Source organism: Felis catus, chromosome B3, assembly GCF_018350175.1.
Source record: "Felis catus isolate Fca126 chromosome B3, F.catus_Fca126_mat1.0, whole genome shotgun sequence".
Lineage (NCBI taxonomy): Eukaryota > Metazoa > Chordata > Mammalia > Carnivora > Felidae > Felis > Felis catus.
Window position 1 is genome coordinate 123,853,435 of NC_058373.1, and position 24,543 is coordinate 123,877,977.

General features: G+C 39.8%; 1 protein-coding gene across 12 annotated transcripts in view; it reads left to right on the forward strand.

The window, feature by feature from the left end:
• The window catches only part of NRXN3 (neurexin 3), a 1,671,444-nt gene that overhangs the window by 1,315,762 nt on the left and 331,139 nt on the right, over positions 1-24,543 (forward strand). The gene's annotated exons all lie outside the window — the stretch shown is intronic.

A 24,543-nucleotide genomic window follows, 5' to 3' on the forward strand; every position in this document is an offset into this window, starting at 1 on the left:
GGAAGGGGCAAAATGAAACAGCGCAATAACCAAGAATTGTTATATTCATGCATACTGTATATCCAACATTTTGCTTGTATATATAGGCCCAATAGGACCGCAGCCTCAGTCGCTGCACATCGTTAAGAACACAGTGCAATTCTAAGAAATTAAAATGATTTGGAGGAAAAAATTACTTCGTTATGAGGATAGAAAATATTTTTATAGCAACAATTAACCCATTTTATCACCTGTGCAGTCTGCAGTTAAGAAAGTAGGCTAAAGAAGGATATGATTCTCATCCATAAGTACCCAAAGTGCAGCTACCAGGAGCAAAGAGAGGAATTGTTCTCATTAGTTAGCAATGACAAGGCCAGAAAGAATGGATTTAATTTGGAGCAATAAGAATTCAGTTTAAATAGCAGGGGGGAAAAAGCAGTTAAGAGGAAAGATCAACTGGGGATTACCACCAACCTCCAAAAAGGAGGAAAAGGAACATTTACTGGGAATCTTTGAATCTGCGTTTTGCTAATGTGCCGGTCTACTGAGGAAGGCACAGAGTGGGATTTTATTGCCCGTCTCTGGAGTGGAGGTGGCTGGCTGGAAGCACCAGCAGCCAGTTCAGCCCTGCAAGCACTGCCCATCTCCAACACCTGCCCTTCCGACATGCCTTGGAAACAGGAGCAGCTTGAAGTCTAAGGCTTGAGCTGGAAACTCGTCTGGCCTGAGTGTGAGCCAGAGCCAGACAAGACTCCGCGTAGGAGTACAGGGAAGGACTGGTGAGGAATGATCACCTTCAAAATGTGGAAGAGGGGTCTTAAAAGAGTTGTGAACCTTTATGCCTTCTCAGATGCTTTGAGAACCATATGGTACTGTGAGCATAAGCTTAAGCATTTTAAAAAGCCATGCCAAGGAGCACAGAGAAAAGCAGCCATAGTTTGTACGGTTTATCTCTATTTGGCCTCTAAAAACCACCATAATTTACAAAATTCTGTGAGATTTATGCTGCGTATAACTTAATGATTATTTCATGGCAGCTATAACTAGGCTATTATTACCAGCTCACTTGCATTTTCATGGTGATTTATCTTCTTTTTTTGTTCAGTGTGACTTACTAAGAAAAATATGATTTGGCACAGCCACGAGCATCTTTTTGAGTCAGATAATGTGCTACCAGTTTATCCATTTCTCCCCATTTGTGTTTTGTAGAGCATCTCTACGTTTAAGAGAAATGTTTGTTATATTCTGAGAGAGTTTACTTAAAAGTTTTGTTTTTACAAAAGGGTATGAGGATCCTAGGAATTTCTAGGAGGAACCATAGCATTCTGTTTTAACATTTTTAACAGCAAAAATACAAGAAATTTTACTTTAAAATGCATAAGCCCTCTTGGGTACTGTGGACCTTTTCCAGTGATGCTATCATTGCTTAAACATTCTGGAAAATCCCAAAAGATTTCCCTTCATCAGATTGACATCATCTGACCTTCTTAGAGAAAAGAAAGACAGACCATACAAAGTAGAAAAGCCACATCGTTCTGGAATGGACCTGACATGGTCATAGCCCTCTTGAAAATGACATCACTTAATTGGTCTGATAATTGGAAACTGTTTTTAATTCTCTGGTGTTTACCAGAGATAAAAACTGTGTGTATTCCAATAAAAATTCATTTTAAAGGCAGGCTGCAGGCTGTACTTTGGTGACCCCTGCTCTAGGCTGCAAACTTCTTCATAGAGATGTCCAGAACCTCTTACAAAACCTGAGGTCAGAGTGGGGACAGCAAAGGGACGGTTCCTCACCACACTCAGCAATAAAGGAATACAAATGGAAGATCAAAAGACTTGATTACAAACCCTGCTTCTTGTTTTGGACATTTACATAGATGCATCAGGAATACAATTCCATAAATACTTACTGAGATACTTTTATTGGACTTTTACAGTCTGTAAAATGTGGATTTATTTAATGGATATAGGTTGTTTCCTTGTACTAAAGAAAATAATTTAAGGACCATTAAGGAAAGTGGGAAGAGTTGGGGAGGAGGCCAAAGATTCCATTCCCACTTGCAGTTTGCCTGGGAGAAGAGAAACCCACCAGAGGAAAAAAAAAAAAAGAAAAAAAGAAAAAGTGATGGCAGACACAAAGAAGAGAGGGAAGCAGGGCATATCCCAGGGGCAGGGGGAGTAAGGAGGCACTGGGCCTGGAGAAGTGGACCCATCTGCCTAGAGATATGTTCCTAGCAGGGGGTTACATGTGTGTAAAGCCTCATTCTTCCACTGTGGGCAGTGTGGAGTCCCCAGAGCAGGAATGGGCAAGCACATTTCATGTTGTCTGCCAGCTCTGAGGGCCTCTCACTTCCTCACTTCAGGCTTTCCAGTGGAAGGTAAGAGGAGCAGCAGGTAAATCCAGCAGGTAGGAGTTTCAGCTTCCACTAGGCACATCTATCGCCTGCATTGAAATGAGACTTGTGGACAGATGCATGCTGCCTGTATTACATTTGCTCTAGGCTACGTGCTATCCTGTTCCCAAACTTTCCCATTTCTCTTCCCTTGTTGTCCTGAAAGGCTCACACATTAAAAAATCTTTAGGAAAATTGGAATCTTCTTAAACTCCTTTTCCACGGGAGGCTCTTGAATCATTTCCTGATTCGTTTAAGTCATTAGTCTTATTATGATCCTTCTCACACTGGGCCATGGTCAGCCGCTCTAAGAGAATTTGAGTTTTTTTCGAGGGCTAGGGAGAAAGGAGGAGAAAGTAACATGACTAATTTGGGGACATACGACATTGGAGCAGATGGCGAGAGAAATCCCGGCAGAATGAAAGCAGTGGTGCCCTAGGGTAAAGAACTGATGTAAAGAAAGGGACACCAAGACAGAGGTGGGGAGGTGCTATAGGTGCAATTTTTCCTATTTCACAGTTTGCTCAGATTATCTGTTCTTCTGGCCGAAGGAGCAGAGGCTCTTCTTTCTTTTGCTGGTTTCTGTTAAACCTGAAGTCCTCGCACTCACCCCGGATGCTCATGATGGTTAAATAGGCCTTGATGATAAGTGTTGAATAAGACAAGAATTAGATCATTAAAAAAAAAAAAAATCAGAGAAGTCCAAGAGATCAAAATAATTTAGAGATGGTTTGCTTCAAACTAGCTTCCATTTCTTCATTTTTGGTTCACACTCCTAGGATGCACTATTTTCTGAATCAATTATTAATCATAATATTAATGGAATCACAGATGAAGTGTGTTTGACAAAGGCAAAAAGATCTTTGCTGAAGTGTGTATGCATGAAATGAAATTTTGTGGAGGGAGGGTGTCTTAGGGCAGAGGGGTTTGTAAAGAAATATTGCTTTGGATATGTTTCCTGCATTGAAGTCTATTGTTGAGGAATTAATCCGCTTGATACTTGGAGAGAAGCTGCTGTCACTTGGAGGTGACATCTGCCTATAAAATTGAATAGGACCAGGGAAAGGATTACCATGAAGTGCTTGTTAGTCTCTTATGAAATTCTTGACAAATTCCTTTCACCACCTACAAAATAGAAGGTCGGGCAAAACCGGGCAACAATTAGCTTCTCTTTATGTAGTTAATACAGGGCGTAAAAAAGATATGCTATTAACTTCTTTCTCCCTGCATGTAATTTACAGTAAATCCTTTGGATTCATTTTTTAATTATGAACCTTTCAGTAAGAGTGAAAATTTATGTGTCAGGACATCTGTTTTGTTTGACAAGAATCTATAACCTTCTCCAACTGTTTCTCTCCTGACTTATAATGTAGATACCTAGATAAAATGGGGGTAGGAAAAGACAAAGGGGTGCTGTCCTGACTTACCCCCTTTGCATGATGGCAAAGTGTTCCCCTTACAAAAACTGCTTTCCTCACTCCACAAATGAAAGGCTCATAGTATTCTCTCAGTGTCATGTTTGGGGAAATAGAATATTAAGTTCGATATGTATAGTATTGTTTTTCTATAATTTATAGCATTTGGAAAGACTCCTGGAGAATAAATGGGAGCCAAGCTGAATTATGATAAACGGCCTGTTCCTCACATCTATTGCATCTATAAATTGCTGGCCTGGATGCTTCATTTGGCTGTCTCTGTGTGAGATATTTACAGTGAACCATCAACATCTGCTGAGTTAGTCTTCAGAGAGGCTAGGTGGCTGTTACCTTAGACTCGTGTCTGGATTTGGCTAGTAGCAGAACTGGATTTGACTTAGGAATTGTGTTTGGGGGGATCCACAGAGGAGCACAGAGGAGCGTTGGCATTTTTGAGACTGGTAAGGCAAGTAGAGAGGGAAAGAACAAGAAAACAACAAAGGTGTCCAACAGATGCAATTTTGTTTCCCACAGAGTGCTATGCACTGCAGGTTGGCTCTGTATTCCCTTTCATTGCTATTTGTTCTTAGTGAAAAAAGCCTCTTTGGGTTTTCCGGGCTTAGGAGCTTTTCCAGATCATTAGCCACTTCTGTGGAGAGGGCCTGCTGGGGATCCTCTCTGCAGCTTCCAGCTTAGCCGTTCCATCCCGGCTGAGTTGGAGAAGAAGGTGGGAGAAGGCAGTGGAAGTAGGGATTTGATGAAGTGAGCACTTACGCAAGCTGGACCAGATGCAGCGCCCTGCATGGGAGCCGGGGCGTGTTTTCTCCAATCTCTCTTATTTCCGAGGTATTTCTATCTAAATCTGTTTACTTTGACTGCACACTTAGTTTTGAAGGGCAGCATGCCATAGTGGAAAAATGTACTTAATCTGAAATCAAAAGACACGGATTTGAGTCTCATTTCTGTCAGCATCCAAGGAGCTCTTTGGCTTTGAACAACTCATCATTGCCCTGGGCTCCACCTTCCTCTTCCTTTAAATGGGCACAAGAACATACCATACTACCGGGTTTTTCCGAGATTCAAGTGGAATCCAGTATTTAGAAGTTGTTTGTTACCGGCCAAAAACTGCACAAATGTAGGATGATGATTTTCTTCATGAAATATCCAGAAGGTAATAACTTCAACAGAGGAAAAAAAAAATAGTGAAAGGAAGAATTTTTTTTAAGTTTATTTATTTATTCTGAGAGAGACAGAGACGGCATCAGTGGGGCAGGGGCAGAGAGAGAGGGAGAAAGAGAATCCCGAGCAGGCTTCATGCTGCCAGCACAGAGCCTGACATGGGGCTCGAACTCACTAATCATGAGATCATGATCTGAGCTGAAACCAAGAGTCAGACACTCAACTGACCGAGTTACCCAGGAGCCCCAAGGAAGAATGTTTTAAAATTAAAAGTAGAGTGTCATTTTAAGTATTTTTAAAAGTCTGCCAAGACTGTTTCTGCAAACAAATTCCTATTTTATCTGATCAAACGTGATTTTTTTTTAATTAATCAGATTCCTGATTGAGACTTTTGGAGTGTCCTGTTAAGACAGGGTAAAGAACCCGGTTCCCTCTGAGAGAGACCTGGTTAGATTAATAGGATATGACCTGGGGCTTCTTTGGCATGTCCTGGTAAGCTGTTATGTCTCTATACAGTGACACAAGGTGATGCATTATGCTTCTGCTGCCCTTCAGTATAATGTTCCAAAGGGCTCTCCCCTCACCAGTAAACCTGTAATTCACCTTGCCCTGAAGGTCCTTCTTCAGTTGTATGAGCCAAAGGGAGAAGGAGCATCAGGAGAGCAAAACCTTTCTAGGCAGAGATAGCATGAAAGAGGTTTGAGACCCGCCATGGGCTCCAGATGACCACATAAACAGACAGCCTGGCCTGACAGTTGGGAATTCACAGAGGCCAGAGAGAGTCACTGCTGGAACCAGCGTCCTAATGTGGGTACAGCCAGATTGAGTGGGGATGAGTAGCAGCTGCCGCCAAGTAAAGTAGGAACGTAAAAGCACAGGTACAAGTAAAAGCGTTTCATAGACTTTGATTTCTCAAAATAGTGAGAAAAGTGCATGATAAATTTAGTGTACAGATAAGATGTATAATAATGCAGTCATAAAAATCAAGTTGACAAATGTGTAGAAAATATGTTATGACTGGTAAACAATTATGAGTAAGCAGAGACCAAATGGCCCCGTCTTTCCCATTTATCACTTTCATCAGTGACTCTTTTGCTAACTGGTAACAGTCGTGTTTCAGAATCTTCAATACTTGTATAATGGAAGTTAGAAAAATTAGGATTCAGAGAGATTAGCTCATAAACTTCAACTAGTATATTTAAATTGGTTTTTTTTTAATGTGCCAGGCATAGTGCTACGTTTTAGGGATACTGTAATCAACATGGGGTCACATAGAACTAATAGACTTGAAACACCCCAGTAATTAAAATATGAGAAATTAGATTTCCTACACCTTATGGGGTGATGTATATAACACTCCTCCAAAGCTCTTGGTATATAAGGAGCTTTCAGTTATGGATAGCCTTTAATATCGTTGATACTTTTTCAGCAGTTAAGTTTTTCTTAAGTCAGGGAAAACAATATATATATATATATATATATGTATATATGTATATATGTATATATATATATGTATATATGTATATATGTATATATGTATATATATATATATATGTATATATATGTATATATGTATTTCCGTAAATAACAAACAGACTTTAATCAGGTTTCTGAGATTGCAACTTAAATAATATGAAATTCTAAGGAGAAGTCAGGATGCTACTGATTTAAAGCCAGCCCTTGTGGCATATATCCTAGATTACTGCAGGTATCAAATAGCCGAGCAGGTTCTGAATAGCAGAGTCTTTTTAGACATGTGGATTTGAAGTGCAGCAAGCAAGGCAAATGGTGGGTACTGTAAAGTGAGCGCTGGGGCTCATATGACTTAATGGCAGGCCTACCTTAACACTGTGGGCTGGATGAGTTATCTCATTGCCCCACCACTTACACTGTTACTAGTCATTACTCCTGGGGTATTGTTCACTGCAACAGGGCAAGAAATAACTCGTGGACTCCCTGAAGCTATAGATGATACGTTTTAGCTCCCTGGCTGCATCCAGGAGGCATGGAAGCTCAGCGTATTAATGGGGGAATTCATTAGCCACCCACTCCATAGCATCATGTGCTTAGATCCTGACGCTGTCACTGCTACTGTTTCAACTTGTTAGTGTGCCCCTGATAGATGGCAGAGGGAACTGTATAACTGTATTATCCTCAAAGATAGTTCTGACAGCCAGACCTGTCGTTTCCCAGCGTGAGATGACACCTTCGGAGCCTAGAATCACTTAAAGACATTTAGATAAGCCCTGTAGATCGATCAAGCTAACCTTCATCCTGAAGTCATTTCATACTCAGAATGACAGGAGATGATTGGCAATTAAGTCTCTTTTTCTATTCTTGACCCCTTAGTTAACCTCTTTTAATTTGGTTTATTTTTCTACTCCGTTTTCTACAAAATGACAGGTAATTTAATGACATAGATGATTGTTTCTGACACAGACTTAGGACCATCCGTAAATCATCTTATGTTACTACCATTTATTATCACTTACACCACTAATATCGATTGACAAAATACCAGGTACCAGACACTGCGTGAGAATTCTGTTTACATGTTCTTATTATGAACTCACAACAACTCAGTGAGGTAGTCACTATTAATATCTTCACTTTAAGAATGAAGCAACTGATGCTTAATGAAGCTAAAGAAATTTCCCAAGATAGCACTGAGCAGTCATTCAAATCCAGTTCTGATTCTTAATTACTATGCCACTCCTAATGAAAGTTTCAGAGTAGAAAGTATAGTGATGATAATTTTAATTCAACACGTATTTGTGGAACAGCAATTTATGTGGGATTGTTGGAGATGTAAAGAAATTTAATATCAAGGAGGGAAGTAAAAATGATACATGTGATGGTTTTTAGATGGCATCAGGTACATTCCAAGGAAGGCAAGACTCTTACAGTTTGTAGAGATTAAGAAATGAACACAGACAAGGTGGGTCAGATTTTGACTAATGGAATCTAAAAAAGGAACATGCTAGATGAAGATACCAGCATTGAGTATTACCTCAAAGGAAGGAAACACAGACTTTGTTCCCAAATTTATGATGTGTTCAGTTTGACCAGAATAAACGTCTTGATGGAAAAGGCAGACGGTATGGGATAGCAGAAAGAGCACATGTCTTAGAGGCCAGTGGTGTGTAATTCAAGATCTGGCTCTGCCTCCAGCCAGCTCTGGCTTTGGAGGAATTATTTGTCTGCTCTCTAAAATGGAGTTAACAGTGATGCCATCTTGCAAGTCTGTGTGAAAACTTATAACATATATGAAAATGCTTAATGAGTAACTGGTTCACAGTAGATGCCAAATTAATGACAATTATAATTTTAGGGTTTTTTTTTTCTTTCTAGGTACTTTAGGTCTGTAGTGAGGAGGACTTGAATGCCATACTGACAGGTTGCTTCTTAAAGCAATGAGAGCACATTGAAAGTCTTTGAGCAGTAGATGAAATGCCTAAAGCTTAATTTTCAGAAAGATTATTTTGGCTTTGTTGAAAAAACGGTTTTTGGTGGGTTCAAGGAAAGTAGGTAGGAGGTTATTGTTTAAGTGGTCAAGGACTTATTCTATGATGTGATCATAGGAAGGTATGGAGATGAAACGGAAGGACATTCCTTCCAGAGATAGAATCCACAGGTGTTGCCACCTGGTTGGATGGAAAGGGACAGAGGTAAGGAATGTCTAGAATGGAAAGGACAAATTTCATTAACAGAAACAGTAAAACAGGGCACATACTTTAGGTTAAGGTGGCCAGAGTTTGACGTTAGTGATGCAACACATAGGCATCCAAGAGTCACTCTAGAGATTTCCAATTGGAAATATGTGATGAATTCTGATAAGAGAATAGGCAGAGGTAGGGACTTGAAAATTTTCAGCCTGAAATGGCAATGGAAACCGAGGATTGCTAAGATCTACAGGGACATAAATGGGTATTAACTTGGGAAATATGTACATAATTTTACAAAATGGAGGAGGACAAAAAAAAGGAGGCTAAAAAGAAAAGGCTAGAGGGTCACACAAAACCTGAATAGTGAAGTGTTACAGAGGATTAACAGAGGTTTTTCAAACACAAATAGGTGTAGAGGTATTTTTTCCATAACTTTTAGTCAAACCTCTTTTGTTTGCAGTCAGTTTATAGGGATGTCTTCCTTGTCTTTATTGGCATTTATTATGACATGTAATTTGTGTCATTCCAGTCTCCTCATTAGTCATTCTGCACTTCTTCTTTTAGTAGTTGTTGTTGGCATTGCTTACACAGAATCAGAAGACTTCGGTCTAAACCTATATCTGCCACCGGCCAGCATTTGTCATATGGAAATGGTGGAGATATAGATACTGTTCTGCCAAATGAGAGAATGCTTATGAATGTGCCCTGTTACCACTGAAAGGTCTACAAAGGAAATAAGATCGTTTTCATAATAATATGTGTCTGCCTACCATCCTGCAAAGCTGTTGGTGCCTAAGAGACTGTGGTTGGAGACCCGGAAATGAGGACCTAAGAGATATTAAGGTGGTTGTAGTTTTCAACAGTGGAGTTAGCAATGAAGCAAATAGCAGATCAGAGCCAAAATGTGAATGGCCCAACAGTGGGATCTCATGAACTGCTGTGGTCTTCAAATGATGTTTTTATCTGGTACACATCTTCGGACCTTGTACTTCACGCCTTGGAGCATCACTTTAGGGGAGGCTGTCTGGATTTAGGGTCATGCTACAGTTCCCCAAAAAGCAAACTTTCTGATCCCATTGATCCCTTGTGCGGTGAGGCAGAGAATCTCAGTTACTCTTATCATTATCTTGGCTTGGATAGCTACAAATGTTACTAATGGTCCTAAAATTATCCAGCCCTTTCTTAAATGCAAACTGCAGTACTCAGGTTCCTAAACCCTTTTGGAAAGAAACTCTACCGGTTGACTTCTCATCACTACAAACTCACATTCTTGCCTGGGGGCATGCGTATTTTTGGAATCACTCCAGTATTTGCTGTTTTACTCATTGTCCAGTCACTGTGCTAGCCACTTTGTATACGTCAGCTCATTCAGTTCTCACACCACTGTCTTACTGGGGAGATAACCTCTATTTTAGAGATTAAGAAGCTAAGGCTCAGGGGATTAAGTAACCATTTGTTCCTCGTGTTAAGGGAAGGAAAAAAATGAAATTAGTGGTGTGCTTGATTCTAATGTCATACATACTGCTTTTGATGGATACCTATTCAATATTGAAGTAAGATGTGGCGAATTTAACAGGACCTGTGATTTTTTTTTTTTTTTAATCCACACAGTTAAGAATGGCAAACCAAAATAAAGGGACAGAGCACAGCATTTTGGCTAAAGCAGAATACATAATTGGAATTAGGTCACTTTCTTTTTGGATTCAAAGAAACTCTCCATTTTACGTTACATTTTATTGTTTCTCAGTATTTTGTTTTTGTCTCAACAGCTTTAAGGCACCCAATGACTCCCAAACCACTTTCTTAAACATCTCTGTGCAAAATGGGCTTGGAAATGAATCTAAGGTTTTAAATACAATGTGGTACAAGAAGAGGCTTGCAGTAGCTTTTTCCCCCAAATTTTAACACAAATCCTTTCAACTGTAGTAGATCTGAGCAGAAATTCCTAGATAAATGCATTGTCGTATTTTAGTGTGATAAATGCCATATCAGAAGTTTTCAAATATCCTTGCTTGAAAACCCTAAATGATCTCAAACTATATGGAAACACTTTTAGTGTCCCTGTAGTCAGTATTTAATTTCTATATTTATAATTTAAAACTAGCTATGAGTATCTTCACAGCAGCACCAGGCTGTCCTCCACTGGTCTGTTAGCTTCTAACGTTGAGTGGCAGAATCGAGTAAAAACTTGAAAGGGAGACCTTTACACTGGAAATCACTTTTTTTTTTTTTTTTTTTGGAGCGGGAGCAGATTCCATTCATCTTGCCCCTGTCGTGATGCCTAATTCCTAAGGTTCAGAGGCTTTCATGTTTGCTACTTAGATCAGCAATGCCGCAGCTGGTCTTACTGCATGTCTAAACAGCAAAGCTTAAACACAGTACTAAAGTGTGAAAGAGGAAAATGAGTTTGGTGCGACATGTTGCCCCGAACGCTGAATGTGCAACGGTTGAGGGTCTTTGACTACCCACAAGGGACAGCCACCTTTAAGAATAAGGCGAAAGTCTCCCTGAGGTTTAGCTGAGAATAGATACAGGGGTATATAGAAGTACAATATGACAAACCTGGTCTTAGAAAAGAGGCAGGAGGGAGGAATATAATTGCCAAGTTAAAATTAGCCAAGCAGGCAAAGATTAGCAGCCTACTTTAGTGAAAAACAATTCATTCATGTGTTTATTCAACCAGCTGCTACTAGATGTCCGGTAAGTTCTAGGATCTGGGGATATGAGAGTAAAGAAGATATAAACTCCTGTTTTCATGGAGCTTACATTCTAATGGGTATAGGCAGTCAGAACGTGGGTGCTGCAGAATTTTTTGAAAATGCAGTGTCAATATATTTAGTTAATTGACATATGAACAGACTGGTGAATCCCCACCAAACTTTTGTTTACATCTTTGTACTCTTCTGTTTCCCAAAGCTGCATATGAACCTCTTTTACTCTTATAATCGAAAAAGAGCAAAGGGCCCTGTCATTAGCCGGTTCTGCTGTGATCCCCGTTAGTGACTACTCTAGTCTGTTTTCAGCAGCCAAATGAAACAAAATGGAACATCTTTACCCTCTATTTCTGTTCCTTTCTCTTTGAAATGACTGTGGCCATCCCTGTTGTTTTGTTTTGTAATTGTACTGGATTCCTTCAGCATATCCATCTCTATTTCACAGGCAGAAAATTGCTAGAGGCATCCAAACAGTACTAAAGGGGGGGGGGGGGACAAAAGCCAAAATCAAATAAAAACTCACCCTCCCTGGGAGTGAGACTACAGTTTCCAGTATACTCTCCAAGCCTGCTTATACTGTCATGTCTGCATATTGACCTAGAGCTTCCAGCCTCCCAAAGCCAGTCAATTACCAGATCACCCCCCATGGTGAGAGTATCAGTACAAATTAGGTTTTTCCCTTCACTTAACTGAATGCCACAGGAAACAGAATGGAGCCACATGTTTCCCTTTGATTCACACCCAAACACTGCAAAACACAGAGTGTGCGCTTCCTCCTTCAAGCTGTGTGTGTGCGTGAAACACAGGCAAACATTGGACTGAAATGCAGACACAGTAAGTCAGCTCTAGGGAAAGCCATTCATGTCTTTTTCTTTCCTACATCTTGATCTTTTATTCGAACTAAGTCTCTGCAGAGATGCTAAGAATGATATTTACCAACGATTCTCCAAACAACAGTTAAATGTGTTTTATCCAAAATTGGGTATTCACCAAAATCATAACAGACTGCCTTCTGGAACTGGGAACTTACCATCAGCTCTCTCCTTATAAATAACTCTCAATTTTTAATAAAGAAAACCCAAAACACCCACCTTATACGATGGATGTGAAAGAACATAGAAGGCACTATGGGAAAGTTTTCTGTATGTTTCCACAAAGACCTTCTTTGTTGAAACTGAGTATTTGATATAAGAAATATATTAACAAATAAGTATCCTGGGTATGAACCTCAGCCCTGGCAGGAAAACCAGACTTCTCAACGACGCCTGCAGCTTGAGCTCTCATCTCTCTCTCTCCAAGAGAACAACCAATATTGCAAACTAGGGAGACTTGAGGCCAAATTCTGTGTACATGGTTTCACAGACAGGAGCTGGTCAGATGGCTTTGTGAGCACAGTGACATCTCTATGCTGCACAGACCAAGATCACCGGATTGACAAAAACAGTTCGTTTCACCCAGTAGTAAAAACGTATATGTGTCTGTACTAAATAGGGGTACTATAATAAATAGTAAATAGTACTATTTATTATTACTATATAGTACTATATAGTACTATTTATTATTACTATTTAATAGTAAATAAATAAATAAATAAATAGTACTAAATAGACTAAATAGGGGGCGCCTGGGTGGCTCAGTGGGTTAAGCCACCGACTTCTGCTCAGGTCATGATCTCGCGGTCCGTGAGTTCAAGCCCTGCGTCGGGCTCTGTGCTGACAGCTCAGAGCCTGGAGCCTGTTTCAGATTCTGTGTCTCCCTCTCTCTGACCCTCCCCCATTCATGCTCTGTCTCTCTCTGTCTCAAAAATAAATAAATGTAAAAACAAAAAAGTGCTTAAAAAAAATAAAAATAAAAGACTAAATAGAACCACACTGTTCTGTGAACTCATACTCTACTGCTAACCACCAAGGGCTACTTTATAAACTCAGACCTTGACTAGCTAGGTTTTAGAAGCCTAACCACCGCATTTCATACACCACCTTCTGGAGATTCCCGCTAAGTTGCTGTGTGTGCCCATAAAAAGTCACAGTTCTGTTCTCTTTGTCTTTAGAGTAGTTGCAGATTTGATTCTTTCTCAGGGGGCCTTACTGCTGTTCCTGATGACTGACAGTGAGGCCAGAGCCAGCTCTGACCTCCTTATTGGTCACGAACCAGGTCAGCACACTTAGGTTCCCGAGCATATGCAGGGCAGCTGCTTGGGGGCATCTAAAATGGAGCTATTGCATTTTCTCCAGCACCTCCTCCCTTCCTGGCTCCATGAATGGCAGGAATGAAGTATTTTCTTCCTTCTCTCTTCCCAGTATTCGGCGGTATAGCACAAACAAGCTCACTTCTTCCACTTAGCTCCAACGTGCTATTCCTGGTTCCTCATCTCAGAGAACAAGGTGTCCTTTTTCTTCAGTTTGAGGAGTTTAGAGAATGTACCCAGCTAGTGTCCCATGGACAGTATATATTTACTATACTATACACTATACACAAATACATTTAAAAATTCAGGTATTTCATATACAACTTGAGATTTCCAGGTTCTCTTAAAAAAAAATCAGAAGGTTTAGCTACATTGGGCCAATGTTCCTATGTGGTATCAGCCAACTGGAGACAAGGAACAGTTGCCATTTCCAGCCACTGCTGTCTCTACCCTCTCTCTGCCATACAAAATCATTCAGTGTCTCCATTCCTCTCCTTCCATCCCCATGCCTGCCTGTAGACCTTCAACTTCATGACTCCTCTCACACAGAAGCGTTGTGAACAATTTAGAGTCGTCCTTTTGCATTTTATACATAAAATGAGCTCTCAAACATTTTCATAGACACAGCTTTTATAATACTTAGTTTAGAAGAGCCTAGAAGTTGACTTTTACAGTGCTGTCCTTCGGGCACATATTTGTGTAGTCAGAAATATTTGGGACTCACATATGTATTTCATATATATAATGTGTTATTGAGCGTAGCACATTAGATGATTTTAATTCAGTGGTTCAATTTATTTGTGGTCTTTGAGGACCTTCATATTGAACACAGAATGGTAAATGAAGATTTTATTTGTTTTCTCTGAGAAAGAATTTTATTTGATTTCTCTGAGAAAAGGTGGGTGTCATTCTTAAAATATGTCATTACACATACTTTGCATACCGTAACACATTTTCTATATCTTAAGCATAATCTTATAATATTGGTGTTTCAGAATGCTCCTAATTATTCTTAAGAGTCTTCACACAAAGCTCTGACTACTTAGCCTTCTCTGAAGGGGACCACCTTTCAGGGGCGCGTCTGAGAGCTCTTAATTACTACAAGAATGAAAGGTGGCACATGATTGAGGAACACATCCTTCATTCCTGTTTCTTACTCAAGGGCTTTAGGCTGTGTGTATCAAAATGCTTCAAATGCTTCCTTCCGCATTGCTTTTCTTGTTTCATTCCTCAGATAGTCAAGAATCGCCCACCCCCTCAACCCTGCCCTACTCCTGACAGTATTACCTAAACCTTTTCTTCCATTGCTTCAGGCCATTTTGCTTCCAGTCATATCATCTTCTGAGACTATGAATAATTCTTTCCCTTCAATTATATTGTTACCTTGAAGGTATTTATAGGCTGTGATCTAGTCCCCTGGAGTCATTGCCTTGCCAGACTTTATAAATTTAGCTCTTCCCACCTTTCCTCATATGTTTTATCTTCCAGCCTTTGTAACACTGCCTTTTTTTTTTTTTTTTTGAGCCTATCTTTGTAGCTTCTCTGATATTTCAGTATTCTTCCCAAACTAAAGAGGTCAGAATAACACATCATATCCCAGGTATTACTGTGAGTATCTGAATGTAGAGAGGGAAATCAATTGAGAGGATTACTTCAAAACTGAACTTAATCTATTTGTGATTCGAAAAACAGAATGGTAGAGAAAGCTAACAGGGCACTGTCAACATGTTTCCATATATTTTAACATAATGTAAGGATAATCATGGAAGCTTAAGGGTAAGTGATGATTTTTTTTTTTTTCTGAGAGAGAATATCTTGATTCTGTTGGAGACTTGTTCCTGTCCTTTAGAATAATATCTTCTTTAAAATTCCAGGCTTCAAATATAGTTGTGTAATAAGATGGATTTTCTCCCCTACTACATGTGCTTTTAAACCAATATCATCATTAATATTGTTGTTATTATTAATATTGTTCCTGCCCTGTGGTTTAAAATTAAGAAACAGCATTAAACATTGAATTTTAGGAAGGAAAAATAAATTTCAGTGTGAATCACCTAGGCTCTAGTGTTAAGTTCTGGTCCATGTCGACAGTCATTGGTAGCACCTCATCAGTATAACAAATTGGGTATAGCCTTGGTGGGCCCTGTAAAGAGCTAGGCCTAGCTTAGCTCTCTAGTGCATGGTTTCCAAACATTTTTGATTGTTCACACATAGGAGAAAAAAAATAATCATGTACCACTGATAAAGATGCATCAGTACTAATACGTTGTTTATATTATGAAATATACAAAAACATCAGACTTTTTTAAAGTAAAGATTTCAGGGGCGCCTGGGTGGCCTAGTCGGTTGAGTGTCCGACTTCAGCTCAGGTCACGATCTCACAGTTCGTGAGTTTGAGCCCCGCATCAGGCTCTGGGCTGATGGCTCGGAGCCTGGAGCCTGCTTCCGATTCTGTGTCTCCCTCTCTCTCTGCCCCTCCCCCGTTCATGCTCTGTCTCTCTCTGTCTCAAAAATAAATAAACATTAAAAAAAAAAAAAAGTAAAAAAAAAAAAGTAAAGATTTCGTAAATAGACATTTCAGTATTGCTCCCCATAACCCCAGTGAACCGATCTTGACATCTTTGGGGGATTCGTAGCCCACTTTGGAGACCGCTGCTCTGGTGGAATCTCTGAACTGACAGAGTGAGTGGCCAGTCTCAGCACTTCTCAGTAGGAAGCCCAGAGTGAAAAGTTAAAGGCTGGAGGGCACCTGAGAGCTTTGTCATCCAAACATTCATTTTAGAGACTAGGGTACAGAGGCCCAGAGAGTTACCTACCTAAGGTCACAGTCGTTTGACAAGAAAGCTGGGGGTAAAACAAAAGTTTCATGATTGTCAGATTGCAAGGAAAACACTGGTTGATCGGCTTCAGCTAGAGTTTGAGGAAGGTGGAGGCTGAGCTCCTGAGGGAGACAGGAGAGGGTGCGTTAAAGGGTTGTTTTGATGGTGAAGTATTGTTTGCCTGTGTGGTTTCTGCTCTCTCATGCCCTCTCCTATTAAGCCTTCTTTACAAGTTTTCTTTCTGTCTCAGTGTATCTTTCCATTTCTCTCTCCAACTTAAAATTCAAAGTTTCTATTTACAACAGACCTCTTTAAAATTTTTTTTAATGTTTATTTGAGAGAGAGAGAGAGAGAGAGAGAGAGAGAGAGAGATGAGCACAAGTTGGGGAGGGGCAGAAAGCGAGGGAGACACAGAATCTGAAGCAGGCTCCAGGCTCTGAGGTGTCAGCATAGAGTCCAACACGGGGCTCAAACTCACAGACTGCAAGATCAGAACCTGAGCCAAAGTCAGATGCTTAACTGACTGGGCCACCCAGCGCCCCAATAACAGGCCTCTTTAATAAGAACATGCTCTGGAGCCAGACTTTCCACATTTGAATCCTGACTTTGTTACTTAACAGTGTTATTTAATAACTCTATGACTTTAGGAAAGTTACATATCTTCTCCATGCCTCAATTTCCTCATCTGTTGAAAGCGAGGATAATAAAGCTCCATGTGGGTTGATGTTAGTATTAAATGAGATGATATATTGAGAACCCTCATACACCGCCTGGACCCATCCTAAGGGTTCTTTAAATGTCAGCTGTCATTATTGTCATCATTTTATTAGTAATTTCTCCTAAAAGCTTAGAGCACTTTGCCTTAAACCATTGCATTTCATTTTGTAGCATGCCCCCATGCTAAACAGAGAAAAGCATTTCCCTTCTCACTGTATGAACATGTACACTGAGGCCTATGTGTATGTTGATGACCCACATCAGCTCTGAATCCCAGGGACAGATTTTCAACTGGTGTTCCATGTCAAACTGTATTTCCTTTCACGGTGAAAAAAATGACACAAAACCCTGTTCGGCAGAGCACAAACACAGATCCATATTTTTGTTTTTCTTCTCATTTCCCTGAAGCATATCCTCTCTGTGCATGCGGGCCCCATTCTGCCAGAAGTCTGTCCAGCCTGAGGATGATGGCAGCAGTAGGGTTAAAGTAGGATCTGTTCATCTGTCTGAACTCTCTACTGCGTGAGAGCCTGTGTTACAACCTTAATAACTTCCTCACATAACTAGCTTTCTCCACTCCCTTGGAGTATTTCCATTTTCTCCAGTGTTCAGTATCAGGGAGTGTTATTAAATGATAAGGGGGTTTGCTTCCTGGTGTATATTGTGAGAGGCTGAGAGACAATGAGTGTTGTGACACTTTGGAGGGCATGTTAGCACTGATTACGGGAACTCTGTATCAGAGAACAGATCATGTGATAGGACTGCGTCTGATACGCTGCCTCCCTTCCCCAGAGAGTTATTAATGGGCCTTCATACCTGGTAGGATGGATTACGATGTCGGGGAAATGCGATAATTAGAGATGTGTCACTTATCATAAGCAGGGCCCCAGCACCTAAGGCTGGCAGCTCTGTTCCATGTGTGAGGTGGTCTCCAGAGACAAAAGTAGAACTAGTTGTGGTGACCCGAAAGAGCCTATCTTAAATCGTCATGATGGGTATTAAGTAGTCATTGGCATTGAAGACAGAAAAAGAATGGAAGAACTGAGTTTTATCCCTAATTCTGCCACCATAGAAGTCTTGACCATAGGGTTCAAGACCATGGGGTCCTGAGTAAGAGTTACTTAACTTGCGGCGATCACTTTTTTGTTATGAGAAATTGGGAACTATATATGCCCTACTTATCTCATGGAGTTGCAACTCAAAGGTCATTTCCATCAGAGTAGTGGGATAGAGACAAGAGTGTGCCTGAGTGCAAAAAAGGAGACATGAGGACATTTTCAGGCAGAAGAGAGGACATCAGTACAAAGTCAGAGATTGGCAATGCATGGTGAAGAGGTGGACCAAATTGGCCAATTTAGAGCAGGAGAAGGCAGGGAAAGGGAAGGAAAACCAAGGTAGAAGGTTTAATTTTGGTCACCTCTCCTGTGGAGCAAAGAAGAGAGCAGGGATTAGGGAACTGAACCAAAATTATGAGTAGGAGGAGTCAAGGAAGTTCACATCTGATATCTTAAACTTACCAGTGAGAAAACTTTTAAGGTCGTCTGTTGCAAGCAACAGGAGCAAGTAGATTTGGAGACTGGGAGAAAGTTGGAATCCTTGCAATGACCACTTCAGGGGATCTCAGAGGAAGAAGCCAGCAAGGCATCTTTTCAACAATGTCTTGACCTCTGTCAAAACAACTTGGGTTTTGAGCCTAGTTCTGTCTTTTCCTCCTAGGATGGCTGTAAGCAGTTCCTGGTCACTTCCCCCATCTGTACTACAGGGTTATAATTTATACCCTCCACACCTGTTAAGAAAATGAAATATGAACACATATGTAATGTGCACAACACTATAGTTGACACCCAAAATTTCTTCATTATTTTATTTTAATTTTTAATTGTTTAATATTTATTTTTGAGAGAGAGAGAGAGAGAGAGAGAGAGAGAGACAGACAGACAGAGTATGAGTGGGGGAGGGGCAGAGAGAGAAGAAGACCCAGAATCCGAAGCAGCTCCAGGCTCTAAACTGTCAGCACAGAGCCTGACGCAGGGCTTGAACTCGGTAATGGCGAGATCATGACCTGAGCCAAAGTCGGACGCTTAACCAATTGAGCCACCCAGGCACCGCAGCTCCTCATTATTTTAGAAACATAGGCGCAATGGCAGAGAATGCATAAAATATCCAGGGTTGCTAAATAGGAGTGTCCAATTTAGCAGTTGGGTTGCATTGGCCTATCTTCTTGTGCCAGTAGTATGTAATATTCTTCATAGGTACGAAGCCTCTCAGAGGCTAGACTTCAGCCCCAGTGCTGTTCATGCCTAACATTTCTCTTCTATGCATTTTTCCTTGCATGTGGCCTTATGTAATGGACTACATAGAGGAAGGGAGTCTCTGTACACTATAATGTGTTTCCTGTGCTCCTGAATTGGTACCAGTGGCACTTAAGCCAATCAGGTAAACCCCAAGCCACACCTGGCTCCCACTTGAGAAGGAAAAATTATTGGAGTTTGCACAGGTAGGTCAGGTAGTTTAGCATCTGCATTAGTATTGAACTACCAATCGTAGATACATGGTTCATTTTACTCAAAGGATAGCCCAAGAATAAATGTGAACGACTTCCTTTTGGAGTTCCCTCTTTCTAGAGCCCTTTCCGGAATTCCTCTTTATTATATTTTACATGATTAATACAGATAATCACAAATGTGAACATTCACTGCAGTTGGAGTAGAGGTGGGAGTTCACCTGGGAGGAAAGAAGACCCTTCTTAAGAAGCAATTCAACACCCCTCCATATATCTAATAATTTACCTTTCATGAGAAAGCCCCAATTCAAACACAGTAAAACCTTGGATTGTGAGTAACTTGTTCTGTGAGCATTCCACAAGATGAATGAACATTTCTAATAAATTTTAAGTTCATAATTGAATGATGTCTTGGCAATGTGACGTCAAATGGCACATGATCACAACTGAGCCAATGGTTCTTGAAATTCACTTTGATATACCAGTGCTTTGGATTACAAGCATGTTTCTGGAGTGAATTATGCTTGCAAAACAAGGTTTTACTGTACTTCTTTAGACCAAAAACTCCTTTTAAATGGAGTGACTATTGTCTTATAAAAATGCCCGCTATTCAGAAAGCATTGACTGAGTGCAGGAATGTGTTTGTGTAGGGTGGGTGTGTCTGCTTTTGTTTTGTTTTGTTTTTCTCTGTAATCCCCTGAATGATCTCAAAGATAGAAGCTATTATCCTCATTTAACAATTGGGGACCCAAAATCCAGAGGTTAAATGACTTGCCAAGTTCCCTGCCACTTGCAAAGAGCTGAGACGAGATTTAAGTCCAGGTGTACCTACAGCCAAAATCCAGGTTCTTTCTTCTTGCTGGGATTTCCTAATGCCTACACAATCTGTCCCTTGAGTCATTCAGCCTCCACACTGTTCTATTCTATGGCACACTCTTGTCATGTTGGCCCCTAGAGTGGAAGGTGATAAGATGAAACCAAGAGATTGTTTTATCAGCTTTTCCACTCATGTGCCTGCATGGTTCCTACCTTTAGTAACAAGAGAGAAAGCCAGTCACAAGGCTTTGGGGAAACCAATACCGCTTACCTGGGAAAACCTTGAGAATTATTTACTGCTAGCAGAACCCTCAAAATCTTGCCAGGGAGGCTTTATATACTCTGATAAGATTTGACGTTACATATCTTTGGGGAAGAGTGTGAGTCTATCTACAAATGCCAGTTAGCATGACAGACAAGTGGCAAAAGTTTCCACAGAATAATTGATTCGGGAAGGGTAATCTATTCTCTCCAAAGTAAGGAGTAAGTTCAGGTAGAGAATATATTTGAACACTAAGAAGCATCATGCTCAGTTTAAATGTTATTTCTGTCAAAATCTTCACTATTTTTATATCATCTTAAGATTATGAATGTCTCTACTTAGGAGACAATGATTTGTCTGATAGACATAATCAACTGGCAATTATAGACCGTAACAACTGTGATCCAGACCAGTAATAATTGAGCATCTCTCTGTCTTCTCATAGATAGACTCCTGGAACTTATTAGTATACCTACTGAACTAGAGAGCCCACATCAGGAAGGTGCCACTTTTTTGCTGAACTGGCTTGGCCAGCTCAGAAAGAGTATCCAAAAGTCTTGGCTCTTGGGTCCTAGTGTATTATATCCAAGCTTCAAAAGAATCAATTAAAATGCAGTTTAATGTTAATATTTAGTTAATGTTAATATTGAGAAAACTAGTTCATGAGCTAGAAAAATCACTCTAAACCAGATTTTATGCATCAGTAAGTCAAAAAAAAAAAAAAAAAACCAACATTTGAATTTGTCAGTAGGTCCCTATTCTCCAATGCTGTCTCTCTTTTCAAAACGATTTTGCAACATGCTTAGTGTTAGTGCTAATGTATCATTTTCTAGAATATATTTACCAATGAAACCTTCAGAGAATTTAGTGGTATCATGAATTACATGAAGTCTCAGGAGATTATGTCTGTATTTCCATGGCCAGATACTCCTGCACACAATTTTATCAATCATGTATGGAAAGTACTATGACATAGTAAATTCTACCAGGCTTCAATGAACAATCTCATCTGTTTCCTCCCAAAAAGCATGCTTTCAATTTTGGAGATTTGTTGGTAATCCAAGTTTAGAATCTTACATGTTTACTTATTTTGAGACAGAGGGAGAGAACAAGCAGGGGAGGGGCAGAGAGAGAGGGAGAGAGAGAGAGAATCCCAAGCAGGCTCCACACTATCAGTACAGAGCTGGATGGGGGGCTTGATCTCACAAACTGTGAGATCATGACCTGAGCCAAAATCAAGAGTTGAATGCTTAACCAACTGAGCCACTCAGGTACCACCAAGGTTTAGAGTCTTAAATGGTGCTAAATGAAGAAATGCCAAACAAAAGCACAATATGAACACCAAAGTATTTACCATCTGAGTGAAATTCCAGTGTGAAACAGCTTAATATAGTGAACTTGACCATCGGTGGGTACCTACAGGTGAATAATGGACATTAATTCAGGTGGCAACACAGGGGTTAGCATTGTGAGGCTCTTTAAATTCCAGAACTAAATGGATGATCCACTGAGAGGCAATGTCCAGACAGATCAATACTGTACAAAAAGATAATTGCTTTTCTTGGTGAATCATAAGAAAGGTCTGGGGCTTTAGGGAAATTGAGAGAGATTTCTTTTTTTTTTTTCTTTTTTCTTTCACAAAAAGGTAATTAATGAGTACAACAGACAATTCAAGACAAGAGAATAGAACCTGAAAGCTTGAAAGCTGTACATTCAGAATGGATTTAGAGATTTATAGAAGGGCTTTAGCCCAGAGCAGTGCCTACAGAAGTGGACAGAGCTATGTTAGTGACAATGTCTTCTTGAGAGATGCATGCTAAAATCTTTGTTTGGGCAAGTATCCAAAAACATTTGAGCCAATGAGGTATTCCTTCCAGCATAGCTACGTAAATGGAAAAGAGGCAAATATTTAGGAGGAAAAAAAAGGAAAAGAAAAGAAAAAAAAGTTTGAAGTTATCCTAAAGGTAGTTTATAAATGAGGTCTGAAATACAATCTACCATGGGATGAATGTGTTTGGATTTTACTCCAGCTCTGATCTGTCATGCTTTCTTAGACTGAAAAGTAGCTATTTCATCCATCAATAATAATATATTAAAAGATGGTTTAAAATGTAAACTCAGAGCCTCTTCATTTCTTAAAATCTCCAAAGGAGTTTGGTTCAACAGAATATATTACTATCAAGTTTTAAATATAAGGTAAGCATTAGCATTGTGTTTCAACAAAAATTTCCACAAGGTCTATATTAGTTAATGAAAATGTCTCTATTGAATTGAATGACAAAAAGCTGGTCATACTAGGGACAGTGTCTAAGTGTCATAATTTGCTTTTTTACTCATTTCCTTCTGCCAGATTACATGTTCCTTAAAGACAGGGTCCTAGTCCTGTCCATCCTTAACATATATAGTATGTGCTCAATAAATGTTTCTTCAATGAATATACCAAAAGTGTAATCTAATTGCAAAGTTAATAAGTATGTATTAAATGTATACTTGATGTCTGGGACGAATTATCTTACTAATTTTTTTTTTTGAAATTTGACTATATTTGAGCCCAAAGTGGTTTACTTAAAAATATAGATCATTAAAGGGGCATGCCTGGGTGGCTCAGTCCGTTAAGCGGCTGACTTTAGCTCAGGTCATGATCTCACAGTTTGTGGGTTCAAGCCCTGTTTCAGGCTGTGTGCTCACAGTTCAGAGCCTGGAGCCTGCTTCAGATTCTGTGTCTCCCTCTCTCTCTCTGCCCGCCTCCCTCAACCCTGCTCTTGCTCTGTTTCTCTCTCTCAAAATAGTAAACAAACATTAAAAAATTTAAAATATATAGAGAGATCATTAAAACAAACAGAATCCTTTCTTTATATCAAAAGATTGTTTCCTGACACAAAAAAATTAATAATGGGTTCTGCCATCTTCATTAACCTCCTGTTTCATCTGAGAAATGGCTGCATTGAGGCACACTGGGGAGACTATTTCTGTTCTGTAAAAATTTCAACTAATCTCCCAGAAACTTGAAAACTGGTTACATACAGAGAGCAACAGAAAGGAGACGTGAGTTTCCGTTTCATTAAGCATGATCATCCTCCAAACCCATCTTTCTTGGAGGCCTTGCATGAAGGAGGCAAAGAGAACATCATTAAGATCGATCTTTTCTGCAAGGGACCAAGGAGGAAAATCTTTAAAAGACATAGGAAAGAGTCAATTATTTAGAAAAAATAGGGATTGAAGTTGTCACTTTGGGGAAAGGCAGTTGACAAATGTAGTCTGAAATATACTCCACCTACCAAAAATTTCTTAAAACTTTTTATTTCGAAATAATCTTGGATTTATAGAAAATTCGCAAAGGTGATATAGAGTTTCTTTACACCTTTCACCCAGCTCCCTCCAATGGCAACATATTCTATAACCATGGTACATTTATTGAACCTAAGAAATTCATTTTTATACAATACTATTAACTGTAGACTCTTTTCCTGGTTTTTCAGCTAATAATCTTGTTATGCTCTAGAGTTTAGTCCAAAATACCATATTTTACTTACTCTGTCTCCTTGGCTTCCTCCAATCTGTGACAGTCCACAAATACTTCTTAATTGAAAGACTTATCTAAAAGTATATTTGTTAAATCAGTACCATTCTTCCTACCTTTCCTTTCTCCACTGAATTTGAGCATCAGTTACTTCCTTAGCTGTTGATGCTAATTCACACACTGAATGTTTTTCTATAGCACATTATAAGTGTATTGATGTGGTCACACGTTAGGAATGCATATCACACTTAAATCTAGAGAGTATACAAAAATACTTTTCTAGTTTCACCAAACTATCTTCTCATTACTCATTATGACAAAGTATAGAGTGCGGGGTTGGAAACACAGACTCTGTGGCCTAACTGGCTGG